This window comes from Lepeophtheirus salmonis, chromosome 6 (assembly GCF_016086655.4).
Source record: "Lepeophtheirus salmonis chromosome 6, UVic_Lsal_1.4, whole genome shotgun sequence".
NCBI classification, from domain to species: Eukaryota; Metazoa; Arthropoda; class Copepoda; order Siphonostomatoida; family Caligidae; genus Lepeophtheirus; species Lepeophtheirus salmonis.
In genome coordinates, this window is record NC_052136.2 from 57,570,946 (window position 1) to 57,581,822 (window position 10,877).

A 10,877-nucleotide genomic window follows, 5' to 3' on the forward strand; every position below is an offset into this window, starting at 1 on the left:
AAAAAAAGATATATTATGTCAAATTTTACATTTTTTATTCGCTCAAAAAAAAAAAAAGTTGAATCTTCAATAAGCCCTCGACAATTCAAATTTAGAGAAAAATTTTAAGAACATCTTTTTTCAGAATTGATAATCTAAAGAATAAGTTTTCTTTTACTCAGATATTGTCATTAATAATTCATTGAATTTACGTGAAGTTTGTTTGCGCGCACCTTTATGGAAATGTCCTTTATATAACAGCATTATTTTCGAATTAGTGAAACAAAAATCAATTATACTTATAATTTATATATAGGTATTAAATTTCATATTGATTGAAACTGTTTGTCTAAGACAATGAATGATAATATTACTACAAGGCATTGTTTCTACATAAACATGCTTCCACAATACAAGTACGTTTCAAATTACAAAAAAAAATCAAATCCCTCTCCTCAAGTAGGAAAAATATTTCAATCATTAAGAGATGTCGCTCAAAACGAGCAGTTTTATATAATTTACATAGTTATACATTAGGATATAACATTTATATGCAACAATAGATTCACCAGTAGGGTATTATTCACTGATCGTGAAGTATTAGATTCGTAATTATCTGGACGAGATGACTATTAGAGTCATTTCTTAAATACATTTGTTATAAATATTGAATATATTTATACTTCTTTTTCAATATACACATTTACCCATGTCCCGTATACTCACACATAGGCCATGAAAAAAAAAGAATTGTTTCATGTGTATATATATTAGGGTGTGCCATAACGACAAAAGTAGTGAATTTTTGTTACGCTGGATATTTTTTATCTTGGATTTTATTCCTCTAAACAATAAAATAACCATCAAACGTCCAAAAAAACGGTCTTTCATGGATGCATTTTGATTTGAAAATTTTTTTAAATCAAACAGTTTGTACAGTCTATAACGCGCATTTAATTTTACGTTTCTCTTGATTTTTACTTCTAAAATTTTTGTTTTTTGATACCAAGTGTCTAATATATTACTATCAAATATACTTTCGTTGTTCATTTATGCTGAATAAAACACCTTACTTTATCAATGTATAATTTTGGAATACAAAAACTGTCTATTATTCTCTCAAAAATAAGACCTTTTATCTATTTTATCTTAATTTCTAGGGATGATTTGTTTTCATTTAAGCATATTTTATTTTTAAATTCTAGAAGTTTGATATTTTTCATTTATTATGAATATAAAATTCCTTTTTTTCATAATCTTCCAAAAAGAAACAATGAATGAATAATTACTTCTAATTAATTTTTTTTTGTTTCATTAATAGGGAAAAATAACACGCAATTTTAATTTGGATCCTGGAACTGGATTCAAATTGTTAATTTTCAAGAATCAACATCCGAATTTCATTTTTTGACATTTTAAAGATTTTAAAAACAAAATACGCCATTGGCGTATCGTTTTTTGGACGGTTGATGGTTATTTTCATGTTTAGGGGAATAAAATGAAAAATAAAAAATATCCAGCGATACTTAATTCTCAAAAAATTTCATTACCGAACAGACTGTCAAACTGTATATATAATACAGTTTGTTTGTGTGTGTCCTTTTTTTATGAGTGCCCACACCGTTTAGCCTAGGCGTCAAAAACTTTGTTGAGTGCCTCTTTTTAACCTAATCAGGCTAAGGCTATTATCTACCCTACTATCGTGAGGGGAGGGGGGTCGTATAAAGGGGGCTTATTTTATACCCAAAGAACATAAACTGTGTTTTAAACTCAAGGAGACTAGATAGGAGGTTGAGCTTTAAATTTATACGAATAACCCCGTTTTCTAAATTTATTCAAAGTCAAAAATGTTATGGGCAAAAAAAGAAATTAGTTAAAAGTTGGACTTTTGTTTTTGATTTTTTTTATATAAAGAAATGGATTTCCAATAGAATATTCTATTCGTAGATAGAATAAAAGTTTTAGAAATTTATCTGATATTTATTTTGCTTATGAATTTGACAGTAATCAATTGATGTTTCAATGAAATATCTGTCATTTTCTGAATATCTTTTATTATTATTTTTCTTTCATCATTCATCAATTTTTAAAAAGAAATGTACAAAACGATTCAATTTAGACATGAAAATTTAAATCAATCTATACTTTAAAGTATTTTCAATTTCCAGAAAATTTTAATAGAATAATTTCTGTAATATTTGCAAAAATGGACAGTTATACAGGATTAATTTTTCGACGGTGTTATTTTCTATAACTTTTTTAGTTTTGTAAGTACGAAAAAAAATCTTTAAATATGTGTTCCTCTTTACAATACCAATAAATGCTATTTCTTACTTTTTTTTCAAAATTAGTGTGAAACAGTTTTTTTCATTTTTCTTAACGAATTTCGCTTTGGCAATTTTTGACAAAAATATAAGATGGACTTCGTATCTAGAATATTTTTTTCATCCATTTATCTTTGTATGTTATTTGAAGTTTATAACACTTTTTTTCATAATTCATAATGATACATTTCATATTATATACAGGTGCTATATTATAATGATTCCGCGCACCGAAGAGTTCTAAACATTAAGAAAAATTAACATTGACAATTCCCAATGTTATTTCTTGCTCCCTCCATGGCCTGAGCAACGCTAGGTATCCCTTTCATAGTTATTTCATAAATTTGTACATTAATATTTGTCATTAAACTATGTATGTACCATATTATATTTTATTGATCTGTAATATTAAAGCCAATATTAGAAAATCATTTATAGAAGACCGTTCATTATAAAGAGAGACAAAATATATATGATTTTTAGATATTTTCTTTTTCTACTTATTTATTGCCTTCAAACATATATGATCTTGTATAAAAGGGGCTAGTTTCATTCGCTGAAGCTTTTCCTAATAATATTTATTATAGATAAGGAATTCATTGCTTCTTAATCATAGCCTTATCGAAGAAAACATTCTTATATACTTACATCCCCTTGATTTAAGTCCAAGGGGATCATATACTTTATAAGTATGATTTAGTCCAAAAAAAAGATCATATGAGATAAGTAGCTTTAATGTTGCATCTCATTTAATATCAAATATCCAAAGCATCCATTAGTCCAGTTTATATGGTCACCTTTCGACAGATAACCCCATTTTTTTCACTGACATGTCATTTAATTGGGCGTTTCAATAAAATTGTGAAAATATTTCATTTAATTGCATTTTTTTAGAATTAATATTTATTTTATTTCTAAAATGGCAATTTCAGACCAGATACGATTTAAGCCAAGTATGCTCTGTTCTGTTTGATAACTTGTTACCAACGAGAATCCAACTTTATAATGCCGTTCTTGTAGAAGCCCTTGTCCCTATTGGCAAAAAAACTCGGGCAACCAATTTTCAAAGGCCTCTATTGAGGCAAAATTTGTTCCCCAAGCGCGTTGGCCATATACATTAACAGGTGGTAGTCACTTGGTGCCAGGTACGGACTATAAGGTGGATGTAAAAGAACTTCTCGTCTGACTTCTTGGAGATTTCGGTGCGTCATCAAAGATGTCTGCGTCTTAGTGTTGTCTGGATGACGTCTTGTTGTCTCTTTTTCACCAATACTGGCCGCTTCTATTCGATTACCAACTTTAAACGGTTGAGTTTTTCACAGTAGAGAAAAAATTTCTTGTTTGCTTTAGACGTGGTTTTCCCTTTCAGGTATTAAAAATGTGAAATATGGCGAATTTCTTCCTTTAAGATCTCCCTACTCGACGCACGATAATTCACGACTGAACTGGTAAAGCGTAATAGTATCCGAAAAGAATTGGAAAAATCTTTAAAGACTTATAAGGAACGAACTAGATTGGATAGAACCATAATTCTGTTATTATTTTTAAGCTACATTGAATTATTCATAATGAGATCCCCCTTTATGATTCGTTCATTATAAATCTTTAAAGCAGAGGCAAAGAATAATGCACATGGGGGGGGGGGATAAATTAAATGCTCACCTTGGAGAGAGATTCAAAGTATACCCAAAGAGACGAGGAAGATGCATTAGCTCGAGGTAGGAAGGGCGGCCTTGCTCCTTGACAGTTAGCTTCTCCAAATAAAAGTACATGAAAATGAAAAGACATCTCTTAGTTTGAGAACGACGATGTGTTAAAAACTGAGACTACACACCCCTTGATAATTATGGTTTAAAATCAACGTGGAGAATACACACTCAACCCAATTACGAGGAAGGGGAGTTCATATAAGATCCCCAATAGAAAGATGAGGATCAACTTGGCAAAAGATGATTTCAGAAATAAGTTTGTTAGGACAACAGTCAAGATGGAAAAAGTAGATCATTATCTCAAGACAATTTTAGATCCAATCCTCAATCCAACGGAAATTTGCCTCAAATATCGGATATTGTCGGGGGGTCTTCTTTACTGGGAGACATTTCAATCAAGCTCGAGTGCACTGTGTGGATCGCAATCAAGTGAAGACAATCTCTTACATATTCAGGGACTGTGGGACTTTGCGGGGTATAATAGAGAACGTTGGAAAAGGAGTAGGAATAATCCCTGATCCTGACGAGCTTATATACGGCTTTGAAGGAACCAACGATGGACTACGGTTGGCGTCGAATGTGATATGTAAGCCCCAAACTCTTATCTCAGCGGTGCACTTCAGAGGTGTCTTCCCTTCACCAAGAATAGCCGAGGTAGCTCTCAATGAGCTTAAATAATCACGAAAAAAAATGAACCTTCAATTCCTTTCATGCGACGGCAATGTTGTGGACGTCATTTGTTTTGATTTTTTTTCTTAATATTTATCTATTCAGTTTTTGTGGTTTTTAGCATCATAATTAGTAGTTAGTTCATTTGTAATATGTATGATATAGCCGCTGAAGTGTGTGCCCCTTTTTTTCATACATACCTTTCAAATACAACCACTACATGCGTACGTACGCAGACGCAGGGTAGGTGTGTGTGGGAGGAGGGGGAAGAAGGAAAGGGAAAAATAGGGGAACCCCATCGTGCGTACATAAAAAGTCAGAAAAAGTTAACGTATGACAATAGCATACTTATATCATAGATAATTTTTTGTTTTATTTTAAAAATTGTTTTATAACTTTAAATGTTGATTAGTTTGTAATAAATAAAAAAAAAAGCCTTTAAAGATTTTCCCAATTTATCTAGACCACCCTATAAATAATTAATTTTATCAATACGAGTTATGAAAACTTTTAATTTATTTTCATAGATATATTCAACTAATCAAACAATAAATTTAGTTTTTAATAGATGCCTACTCTATTATTTACTTATACAAAGATGCTTCTTATTACATCCAACTGCATTTATGTACATATATACCATTATTTTTTAGTTTTTTTTTTAATGACAAAGTTATCATGCAAAAAAGAATTAGTTCATTTATAGAGTATATATATATGTATTTTATTAAATGAAATATATCTTATAGTGTTTTGTTTGATGTTAATCTCTTTCAGAAAAAGAAATTGCATTAATGCCACAAGTATGAGGATAAAAGTGTTTCTATATGGTGACATCTATTTTTTGAAAAAAAAATTGGAAAACAAACCTCTTATAGTAGAATCCGCCACAACAACATCGCCAACTTCAAGCCTTTGTGGAGTCAAAATTGATGTCCAGGACTTACATTGCTAAAGTAAGTCATCCTTTCCGACCTCGTCTGAAGGCCGTAATTGAAGCTGATGGAAATCAAATTCATAAATAATAATCTAGATAAGGTGTAAATAAATAAAAAATAAAAAAACTCCTGTACAACCGTTATATTTCCTGTTTTTCAAGTTTGATTAAAGGTTATACGTATTAGCCAATAGCTTTTCTACAAAGTGCATTTGAATGCAAGTCATTATATGCTGCAAATATATCTGTGTAGGGCTGCAACAGATAAAAAAATAATGCATTTAAGCTAAAAAATTTAAACAAAAATAAAATTAACTCTCAAAAAACTTTCTTAAACTTAACTCTGGCAAAAAAGATGCTTGATCTGAACTCTAATTATATAAAATAAAAAAGAGTAAATAATGTGAGAAACTTACAGTAAATGATGCAGCTGTCCACTTAGTACTGAGCATCAATTATTCAAATGATATCAGGTACAGGAAAAACAATTAAAAAGAGACTGCATTATTAAAAATAATTATCCTTGAAAAAACTAAATTAACCCATAAAAATAGTTTTTATTCGTTATATCAAAGGAGAGTTGACAAGAATTATTGATTTTCTTGCACAATAATTTGAATTATATTATACAACTTACAAAGGATAACGAAGAATGGACCGGGAAATCATATTGACAATGGTCAATGTTATTTTTTCTTAATGTTAAGAACCCTGAAGGTCAGGGTGAGCATTATAATAATGCGCCTGTATAATATATAAAACTATTTTTATGTTTATGAATTTTAAAAAAAAGTATTTTAAACTTCAAATAACATACCAAAATATATGCATGAAAAAATAATTCTAGATGAAAAGTCAATTTTTTATTTATTTCAAAAAATTATCAAAAACTGTTTTGCACTAATTTTGAAAAATAATAGTAACTTAATATGATTTTTGGCGTTGTAAATAGGAACACAAACTTCCAAAAACAAAAAGGTTATGAAGAGTAATGTTGTCGAAAAAATCACTCTTGATAACTGCTTCATTCCTACAAATATTGCAAAAACCATGAAATAAAATGTTCCCAAAATTGAAAAAACTGTGCATGAGGGGTTAAAACCTAAAAAAATGGACAAAAGGCATCGTTTTGTGGTATTTCTTCATAAAAATTGAAAAATGGCGTTTGATAAATAAAAAAAAACAATAAAAAAAGTGAAAAAAATTGAAAAAATATTCAGAAAATGACAGATATTTCAGTCAAACATGAATTTTTAGAACTCCAATTTATATGCAAACGAATTTCCGGACAAATTTCTAAAAGTTTCATTCAATCTACAAATCCAATATTCAATTTGAAATCCATTTTTTAACATCCGAAAAATAACAAAAGTACAATTTTAAATAATTTCTTTTTTTGTTCATAACTTTTTATGATTTTGAATAAATTTAGAAAACGTCTTTATTCGTATGGTTGTTTTTAAGACTCCAGTCCCTTTTTTATTCATAACTCAACACCTTTATCCTATCTTCTTGAGCTCCATAAACAATTTTTGTATTTTGGGTATGGAATAGAAAATTTTGAGAAATAAAAAGACTGTTGAATGGTTCTTGGTCTCCCCCCCTACTATTCGTTTTAACATTATAATTCCTTAACCTATCTGGTAAGCCAAGGTAATGAAACATATTATTTTTTTTAGCAAGCATAAATGTTCATTTTCGTGAAATGATAATTAATTTAATGATTAACAATTAAATTAGGGGTTATTCCCATACTAACTCAAGAAATGATCATTTTTCCATTTATCGTTCTGTCAATCCAATACAACAAAAATATAATTATTGGGTTTTTATTTATAGTGGTGGCGTTATTTACGTTAATGGAACGTTTTACATGTATCTATCTTGATAAAAATACATTTTTCATGGTGAATTGAGACTACAACTTAAATTTATTACCTACTAATATGAAAATATAATGTATTTTTGTCAGCTGTTATTTATATTATATACTGAACATGAAATATAGATTATGTACCGTAGATACGTTCCTAATCTGTGGATACCCAAGTTGTTTATTATTATAAATCACTAAACCTTTCCTTCTCTAAAAAGATGGCTAAATTTGTCGTTTTTCCACTTCCTGTAATTCTATATAAATTAGGCTGGTTTGTTTTTCAACTTTTTTTGAATTTCAACAACAGCTAGTTTAGAAAATTTGGGATTTGGTAAGGAAATAACTATGCAAGATTTCATTTTCCTACGATGTACTCCTTAGGGAGCACTTATAGTTCAAAGGGTCAAAGGAGACAAAAGTTTCTTTCAATAAAAATTAAAATACAGTATTTATACTAATTTTGGATTAATTTTAAAGTTTTTTTTCTTAAGTTCCTTTATTTAACAAAAAAAGCGAATAACACAAGGCAAATTTGAACTTTTCTTAATGAAAATTTTAAAAAATGATTGGCAATATACGCGGATCAAGAAATTTTCCTTACTATTTTATCTATTTTTAAAACAATTTTAGAAAAAAAACTTTTGTAATACTTTTTTATTCAAAATAACTAAAAATTTATTCTTATTATCTATAGTAATTAAGTAAAGAGTGTTTGCCTTTTTTACTAATTTGATCGAGATATGTAACCTAAAGATGACCTTGTAGGCCAAGGCAATTTTGTATAGGTAATTTTCATATTAAAAGACAACTTTCCCGCACTACCTGTTGAAAAAGTAGAAAATCGAACCGCTCTATTACTGTACGTTTAAAAAACAAAACTTCCTCATGGAATTTTAGAGCTAGAAAATTGTACCATATCAAACAAACCATGAATGAAATTTGTCTTTTATAAGTCCCTCTCACCATCCCAAACAAAATTAATATAGACGCCCCCTTTTGTACCCTGTAAATTAGCCTTAACAACATTTTTGTTTGATTTTTTAGTAGAAAAAATATTGAAATACGGATACTATTTTTGATATTCTAACTAGTTAAAATTATTAGCTTTAGGCTTCATTCTTACATAAAATGTTTTAATCTATAGATTATTCGCATTTTATATATAAACACATGCAATATTATCATTTGCATAGTTCGAAAAGAAGTATCTGTAGTCCCATTACCCGTTTAAAAAGGAAGATATTGTTTTCCTATCCTATAATTAAGCTAGGAAAGTTTCAGAAGAGGAAAAATATAGAGAGGCACACTCCGAACACAAAATCAAACAAAAAAATTTCTCATCATCTCCGGGACTTTAGTTATCAGATATTGGTATTTCCAATTTCTAAATAGTGAATATGTGCATTACTGCATTTTTATTTATATATTTGATGTATCATTAATATTAGGTTGTTATGAAATTATTAAGACTGCCCCTTAAGACGAGAAATTATATGCAAAAGTTTTAAAGAGTGCCCTACAGCACTTCATTCGCTCATCGTTGTAGGGATGAGAGAGAGAATAGGGTACCATCACGCTGATGAGGTTTTTGAAACGAAGATCATCAGTCATGATTCTAAAAACCCCTACGGGGGGAAAGCTCGGTTGAGAACTCTCGAACGTTCAATAGGGGTTTGTTCTTTACTAGGTCCTTGACTAGGGCGATGTTGTTGGTTGTCCTTGTCTCCCGGGGAAGACCTGATGAGACCCCTTTCTCTAGCTTAAAAGTGACATAACGGATGTCACCAGCCACCGAAATATGGTTGCACGACTAGAACAGACATCAGGGTAGACGATAGTGTGGTCAGTGTGGATGACAGAAAATGATATGCCCAGATTGTAGCACATCAAAAGTACGAAGTGAAAATTCTGAGTTTCCATGCTCAACGATTGAAGAAACATTTGCTAATCTGGTTATTAGACATTAGCTATTCTGTCTCTGAATAACTATGGAAGGTTTTTCCACCATAAAATTCATGAGAAAATTAATGATGGTGGAATTTTGTAACTAACTCTTCTCCTTCCCCTTCAAACGAACCAGTCTCAATAATTTCCGAATCGGCTAATATGTTCATTACTAAACAAGATTGAATTTGAATTCTAACAATCAACACTTCGACACTAATAAAATACAATAGCCAATAGTAGACAAATCGACAGCTGACAATAAATATTATATACAAATTTTGTAACAAGGAGATGAAAATATGTTTAATTATTAAATTTTTGTTGTTTATGAGGAAGTCTTGACCATTTTTAATAAACACACAACTAGACTTATTTCTTGCTAAGACGTTGTTGTTATATCTATCGTTTAATAGTAAATAGTTTAAAAGCTTGTATGAATGACAAAATTGAGTCGTTCTTAAATCATTAAGGTTTAATTTCCTCTTTTGTTTTTTGAAGAAGAGGTTGAGAAATGCAATATTGTAATAGAAAAAATCACCAGAAAGTATTTGGTGAGATTCTGGCTTTTTTTTCAACTTTCAATCTTAAAAACCTGGGACAAAATTCAGGCTTGGAGCACGTTTTTGAATAACATATACTTTAATTAATGACTCAATTGAATATTAATTGTCATCTCATTCCCATATATCTGGAGTAGAATTGAGTCGACAATGGAGTTTTCCCTTAGAAACTTCGATGGGCATTATGTTTGAGAGGGGTTTCCTCCATGTTATCTCCCGGAATGAATGCTCTGTTCAGCTCAAAATTTGGAACTCGAGTCAAGATGAATTCATAGTATGAATGATGCAGAACACAACTACTACCTACATATTCAATAAATTCCAATAGATTGACAATATTGAATATTTGTCAACTACATAGCCTCATATTCCACGTCTAGAAAACAATTATCAATCATGTTTTCGTCAAAATGGACGATAGGAAGAGTATCTAACCGGCGTAGTGAGATGCTGTCAATTCCATGAACTCTTCCAATGTCTGATTAACGATTATTCCCTCTACCCCCATATGATAACATTAGTAGAGGATCCCAACTAGTATCTCTGAGTCTCTCTAATTCATCAATTTTGTACTTAAGTATATGGTGCTGCAGCAAAAGCTTAGATTCATAGCTATATTGATAGTGGAACTTCAGATATATATTATATGCCATATAAATATCAGGTTCCAAGATTTACAAAATTGAGCCACATTGGATATTGAATTTAAAATATTAAAGGGTCTTTATATCAAAATTGTATATATAATAAATTTATTAAATTATGGATTGTTTTATATTAAAAATATTTAATTAGTCATAATATAATATAAGAATAATGTTATTAAAATCATTTGATAGAGATATACAATAAAAAATTATGATGTTTTACATTATA